The sequence below is a fragment of the Uloborus diversus genome, unplaced genomic scaffold (assembly GCF_026930045.1).
Source record: "Uloborus diversus isolate 005 unplaced genomic scaffold, Udiv.v.3.1 scaffold_712, whole genome shotgun sequence".
NCBI classification, from domain to species: domain Eukaryota; kingdom Metazoa; phylum Arthropoda; class Arachnida; order Araneae; family Uloboridae; genus Uloborus; species Uloborus diversus.
The window spans coordinates 97,307-104,376 of record NW_026558915.1 but is presented as its reverse complement, the minus strand read 5'-3'; the positions used below and the strand labels follow the sequence as shown (position 1 = coordinate 104,376).

At 45.2% G+C, this 7,070-nt stretch overlaps 1 non-coding gene across 1 annotated transcript; it reads left to right on the top strand.

Moving 5' to 3' along the window:
* Positions 1-259: 259 nt before the first annotated feature.
* Positions 260-419, top strand: LOC129233776 (U1 spliceosomal RNA). The gene has a single exon (XR_008581486.1). It is a non-coding gene; the product is annotated as a U1 spliceosomal RNA (small nuclear RNA).
* The last annotated feature ends 6,651 nt before the right edge of the window (positions 420-7,070 follow it).

The following is a 7,070-nucleotide window of genomic DNA, read 5'->3' as shown; positions in this document are numbered from 1 at the left end:
CTTGCGGACAAGCTGAAAAAAATTCGTTTTGGAAGTTCAATAAAACTGTTTAATTGGAAAGAACTTTCAGCTACAATTTTATTTTCGACAAGCAAAACCCAACGCTTGACAAAATACTTGATACGGTATTTATCATAGCAATTTCTTTGAGTCCATCTTTAGCAAGGAACGACATTCTGTCGACAGAACTAATTTTTTTAGAACCAGTTTATTTTGAGACGAAGAGCAGTATATACAAGTGTTTGTGACTTTCTTGAGCATACTTACCTGGCATTGGGGATGCCTTGATCAACAAGGAGGCTCCTCGAGCAGAGGCCTTTCATTGCACTTGGAAGGGTTGACGCTCGCCACATCCGCAAATTGCGGTTGGTTGGGGTGCGTAATTTTTGGTAGCTGGGACTGCGTTCGCGCTGTCCCTCATGAGAGAAGGTTAGAAAATATAAAGGTAGCTAACATATAGGAGTTTGGCAAAGCAAGAGATTAGATAAATATAGAATTAGTCGCGTTGCCAGTTTTTGGCATAACTTGTGCAAAAACTGTCAACTCCCTCTTTTAAACGATACTGACTACAATGATTTATTTTATTAACAGTCACCAGAATCCCTTGCAATAATACTAGCTGGAAACGAAATTTCCCCGCATTCTTACTTGGCGCCGGGAATGCCTCGATCAAGTAGGGGGTTTCCCAGGTCGGAGGCCGTCCATTGCACTACGGGCGGCTGACGACTGCCACTTCCCCCCGGGATAAAGGAGAGGCGATTTTTAATTCATTTAGATTTTGAGACGAATATCGATTAGCGTTTCTCGGGAGTACCTGAGGCGGGGCCTCGTACCTCCCACGTCTGTGATTGGGTGGGATTAACATGGGCTGATTTTGAACCAATGACGAGCTGGTATTCGTTATGAGATCAGGGTGTGTAATTTATATTTAAAAAATTTAAATACAGCTTAGAAAAGATACATAATGTTACAAATTGTCTATATAGTAATTATTGTAGTAACGTAACCTGTAAATAGTTTCTTGTAATGAATATACAGCCCCCATAACATTCGGCTGACGTATACGAACCCCCTATTTTTTTCATTGATAAAATTTGTGAATGAAATAAGATAACGGTCTACGAATTTTGAGAAGCATTTCGAATGTTGTGGAAACTTTTCGATGTTTATAAAAGCGTGCCGCGTGATAAAAAGTTTAGTTTCGATTGAGAATTTGTATTGAGAGTGTATTAGCTCAGTTTATTGCGAGGCATTTCGCTGTGTTGTTTTTCGTATTTGGAAGTAAATACGTGTGTAACCGTTGAGTTTACGGTGCTGTGTGATATTTGCTTAATTGCTGATGATTAATTTTAGCAGTTGTTGACGATCTTCTTTGTACATAGTGTAAACAAATTTCCTGTATTCTTAATCAAGAACTGTGTCATCCTTTCAAGAAAGTTGGAAGTTGCACCGGATCCGTTACAATATATGAAATAATAAAAAGATATAATTACGAAAAACACAAGTTTTTTTTTTTTTTTTTTTTTTCACGTGAGGCAAGTCAAGCGTAATTTATAGTAAAAAATAAAAAAATTCTGGATTAGAAAAAAATAAGTAGCCCAGGGGTTGTTAAAAAGATACTGGATTAAATACGGGTATAAAAAGAAAAAAGTGTCTTAGCCAGGAAAAAGTCCCTAATGCCATCCGGAGAAACCTTAACGGTAAACCGTAAGGAGTTCCGTGCAGCTAGTTGCAGAGCAAAGCTCGGGGCCGACGTTGGTTTGCTGGATCAGCCGGGTCATAGACCGGAATGCTGTCTGGCAGGGTTTTATGGGCGCGGGGAATACTTGCAAGAATCTCCTGGCCAGTGATTTGGAAAAATCATGGAGGGTAGGAATGCCATTTTCCTGAATAAGTTTATCCGTACGAATATACCATTCAGGATTAATAGCATCTCGGACCATAGTGCGCTGATTATCCATAGATAATACGCTACGCCGGTGAATAAGGGGGAATAGGGAGGCTTTTGAGATAAGGTATTTTGACCTAATATTTTCAATATGAGGTCTCCAAGTTAAGTTACGGTCAAGGATTAGGCCCAAGTAGGGGGCAGTACCAGCCAGTTAATGGGTTTGGTGTCTATGTATAGTTGGAGTGCAGAGTTAACAGTGAAAAAGGGGACGGCAATGCTTTTAGAAGCATTGACTTCGACTTTCCAGGTACGTAGCCAGACATCTAGTATATTGAGGAGATATTGTATTGTAGCAGAGGCTAATTCTTTAGTCGCGCCAGCGGCGAGTATGCAGGTGTCATCTGCGTAAATGGCTAACTGGGTGTTGTCAGTGTGTGGGATGTCGCTCGTGTAGAGTGAATATAGCGCGGGGCCCAATATGGACCCCTGGGGCACCCCAGCAGAAATACTTCTGGGGTCGGAAATTGGGTGGAAATTCACCCGAACGACAAAGTGCCTATCAGTGAGATAGGAGTTGATTATGTTTATGAATGCATGAGGAATCCCCAGGACCTGGGGATTCCTCATGCACCTGGGGCCCAGGTGTATGAGTTTGTATAGGAGTGCTCGGATCCAGACCCTGTCAAATGCTTTCGCTACATCAAGGAATAAAGCTGCAGATTTATTTCCCCTGCGCTTTTCGTGTCGTAGAAATTCCACGACACGGAGAGGCTGATGGGTAGTGCTATGTTTTCTACGGAAGCCAAATTGCTCGGGGGGGGGGGGGATTAGGTTATGTTCATTTATGTAATCTAAGAATTTATTATGGATACAGGCTTCCGTTAATTTTGAAAAGGTAGGGAGGAGACTAATTGGCCGGTAGCTAGCCGGCTCTGATTTAGATTTGCCCGGTTTATGCACCGTAGTAATTATGGCAGTTTTCCAAGAGCAAGGGAAAATTCCAAGTTTAATGATCGAGTTGATAAGTTGAGTGAGATAAAAACAGTTCTCATGGGAAGATTTTTAATAAGGTTGTTGGAGATTAAATCAATCCCCGGGGGACTTTTTCTTTTTGCAGCGTTTGATGTAGCTACATACATCCGAAGGGGAAATTTGGAGTGTATTGTCAGTGTGGGTACATGCAAAATAATTTTGTAGTGTCTGAGTTACAAGTGTCTCTGTCTCGTGATGTCTGATGTTGTTAACTGTGAACTGCGTTTCATAATGATCAGCAAAGCACTCGGCTTTTTAATCATTAGTGAAAGCAGTATCTGAACGGCCGTTAAGGGGCGGGATTTGTTGATACCCCCGCTTGTACCGCTTGACGGCCTTCCAAATAGAAGTGTCGTCAGCAGTCAAACTAGAGATATAATGTTTCCAAGAGTCATTTGTGTGCCTCTTAATTAAAATGTCAACAGCTGCTTGCTTAGCCTTATAGGCGGCAGCTTTACTAGGATCTCTGGTACGCTGGAATTCGCGTTGAAGTTAGTTTTTCTCCCTTATCGCCTTTTTGACGAAGTAAGGGAGTTCAAATTTTGAGGTCTGTTCAGCAGTGATGGGCTTGGAGACCTTATTATGGATTGATTTAATTGAATCAGTAAGGGCGGAAACTGCAGTGTTGAGCTCCTCCCCCGTGTTGATGTTAGTAAAGTCAAAAGATAGTGTGTTTAAGATGCGCCGAAATTTCGACCAATCTGATATGGTAGCGTTTGGTAGTGTTAACTTTGACCGCGTCAAACACAAACAATACTGGATTATGATCAGAGGAGAGCTTCGGCAAGGAAGTTACCTCAAGATTAAACGGAAAGAGTTTAATCAATCCAATATCGATCGTAGACGACGAATCAGTAGTTACACGTGTAGGTGTAGGGGGAAATGCAACGTGAATTCCCGTCTTTATGACAAAATTGTAAATAGCAACGCCTGTGGGATTACAATCACATTACGTTTGCAATTCTAAAATTTGTGATGTGCATTCAGGTCTCCGCAGACTATTGTACTAAGAGTCGGGCTAAAGAGCATTTCCAGGTCACTAGTGGCCCTTCGACGCTTCTCGAGCACGCGCATATTTAATCGGTGTTGTTGCACATAAGCAGAGACCAGTGTAATCGGGTTAGAACCCTTAGGAGTAATAGTTATATGTGTGGTTTCCGTGGTGAGAAGGGTGGGTGTTGGGTGGTGAAAATGGGGAATGGAGCGTTTAACATAGATAGCAGTGCCCCCAAAGATGTGGTGATTATCAGTGTTTACAGGAATACGATCATTCCTGTAAACGTTGTAGTTAGCCATCCCAGGGGATTTATCAGTGGGTTTGAAGTGAGTCTCCTGTATGCAAATAGTATCAGGAGAATAATCAAGTACGAGTTGTCGAAGTTCAGCGACATGGCCGTGAAGCTTATTGGCATCCCACGACAAGATTGAAAACCCGTGTAAAGGTGTAAGAACCATTACGGGGTGACAATAAGCTCATCGGCCTGCATGAAGACCTGAAAAATGAACCATATTTTATTAATGAAATCGGGCTCATTCCGGAGCAAAGGTAAACAGTTTTTAAAAACTTTTAGTACATTAGGGATGTTTAATCCCTTAAATAAGAAAGGAGCTCTTTGAAAGTTTCCCCAAGGTTGAGGTCTGAAGTGCTTTTTACTGTGGAGCTGGCTCGGCGCGTCTGGCTCGTTTCCGAGGTCGACGAAGAAGGTCGTTTTTTTTTTGTTTTTGTTTTTTTTCCATTTCATTCCAGGCTGAGCGCCAAGCTGAATGATCTCTTCCCTTCCCCTGATATCCCCTCCGAAATGAAAGCGAAGACGACTACGTTAAGCCGAAAAAAACCTGTCGGAGCCCAATCAAGGATAAAGCGACGGCAATCCCCACGGAAAACATGTTCTCCTCCCTCTCTACAAAAGATGACGAACCAGACAGTCTACGGAATGCCAATCCTAGTATGGACGGAATCCAGAGACACCCTCTGCTCACCGGGAAGCTCCCAACAAGGCTAAGGCTCGCCCTCCCCCTCCCATAACGGTTGCCAACCCCTCCTATCCAGTCGAAATTTTGAAATTCCTGTCCAAGGTGTGCGCCGGAGCAATCCAGGGAAAAATCACTAGCGAGGATCTGCACATCTTTCCTGCTCTTGAAGATGACATCGATCTGATAGAGAAATATCTCCACGAGAAAAGACTCCAGTTTCACAGCCGAGTCCTCCCCAGCAAACGCCCGCTGAAAGTTGTTATCCGTGGCCTGCCATAAATTTCTCTACTGACGACATTCTCCAAAACCTGAAAGGTTACGGTTTTGACGTAGTCAAGGTACTCCAGATGAAGTCAGGACCTGAGAAAAGACCCCTGCCCATATTCCTGGCTGTGATCAACAAAGACGACAAGGCCGACGACGTCTTTGGGGTCGGAAGCATCGGCTACCTCCGGATTAAGGTGGAGAGACTACGCCCCAACGCTCAAGTTATCCAGTGCTACAAATGGCAGAGATTTGTCCATACGGCGGCCAAGTGTCATCGTTCCCCCCGATGCCTAAAGTGTGCCCAGGAACACAGGACTTTTGACTGTACGAAGGACAAGACTACCCCAGCCTGCTGTGCCCTCTGTGGCGGCCCTCATCAAGCAAATGCTCCTATTTGCCCCGAAAGACCGAAGCCCCGCCAGCCCAAGCCCCCCCCCCGGACCTTTCCAGTACAAGCCGGTAATGCCTGGAACTTACGGACTCCACGCACAGCTCCCAGGACCATTACTGATTTCCTTCCCAGACCAGTTGCCCTGCAACAGCTCACCGCCACTGACTCCAGCCAAGTCCTGGCTCTTCTCACCCAGGTCCTCAACCAGCTTCAAGCCCAACAGCAGCAAATTGACGCCCTCATAAACGGCCTCGCAGCCCTAGCAAGGCCATGAGCTTTCTTCTCCCCCCCCCCCCCTTCTTTTTTCCAACAGGTGTGCTTCGGCACGTTTCTCTACTCCTACAACCCCAACTGAACCGAGGGTAAATAGGCTCTGCCTAGGCGTCCTGAAAATGCGATGATGATGCGATAGGGGGGGGTCTCATTTTGACGATGGGGGGGTCACATGATTCCAGGCTGAGCGCCCGACCTTGTCGGACGTGTTTTTTTTCCCTCTCTTGTTCTCTGATGCCAAAGCCCTCGACGCGGAAGAAACCGAGCGCAGCTGGGGATAATGGCGTAGCGGTCATGGTCAGGGCCGGCGGGGTTACCCCCGCCAGCAAAACCGTCGCCCAGTGCAGCGCCTGGTCCTCTCCCGATTCTCAAATGTCGTTGGCCTCTATTCGGAATAAATACCCTTGTACTACGAAAAATGGAATTTCTACTCGCTTTCAACAAATTCTTGATCGCTTCAAATATGATCTTCTGGCAACCAGGGAAAAATATGTTGAGGCTTTCAACCAGCCCATTCTAAAAGGCATTTCGGATTACCTGGCTGAACTTCGCGACTCCCTCTTCATTCTGACTGACCCGAGATACTGGACTATGGAAGAAAACAAAATCTACTATGACGCTGATCTCCTTGCCAAGGAAAATGAAAAGAAGCTGAATGATCTCTTCCCTTCCTCTGATATCCCCTCCGGATATGAAAGCGAAGACGACTACGTTAAGCCGAAAAGAACCTGTCGGAGCCCAATCAAGGATAAAGCGACGGCAATCCCCACGGAAACATGTTCTCCTCCCTCTCTACAAAAGATGACGAACCAGATAGTCTACGGAATGCCAATCCTAGTATGGACGGGATCCAAACGACACCCTCTGCTCACCGGGAAGCTCCCAACAAGGCTAAGGCTCGTCCTCCCCCTCCCATAACGGTAGCCAACCCCTCCAATCCAGTCGAAATTTTGGAATTCCTGTCCAAGGTGTGCGCCGGTGCAATCCAGGGAAAAATCACTGGCGAGGATCTGCACATCTTTCCTGCTCTTGAAGATGACATCGACCTCATAGAGAAATACCTTCACGAGAAAAGACTCCAATTTCACAGCCGAGTCCTCCCCAGCAAACGCCCGATGAAAGTTGTTATCCGTGGCCTGCCCATAAATTTCTCTACTGACGACTTTCTCCAAGACCTGAAAGATTACGGTTTTGAAGTAGTCAAGGTACTCCAGATGAAGTCAGGACCTGAGAAAAGACCCC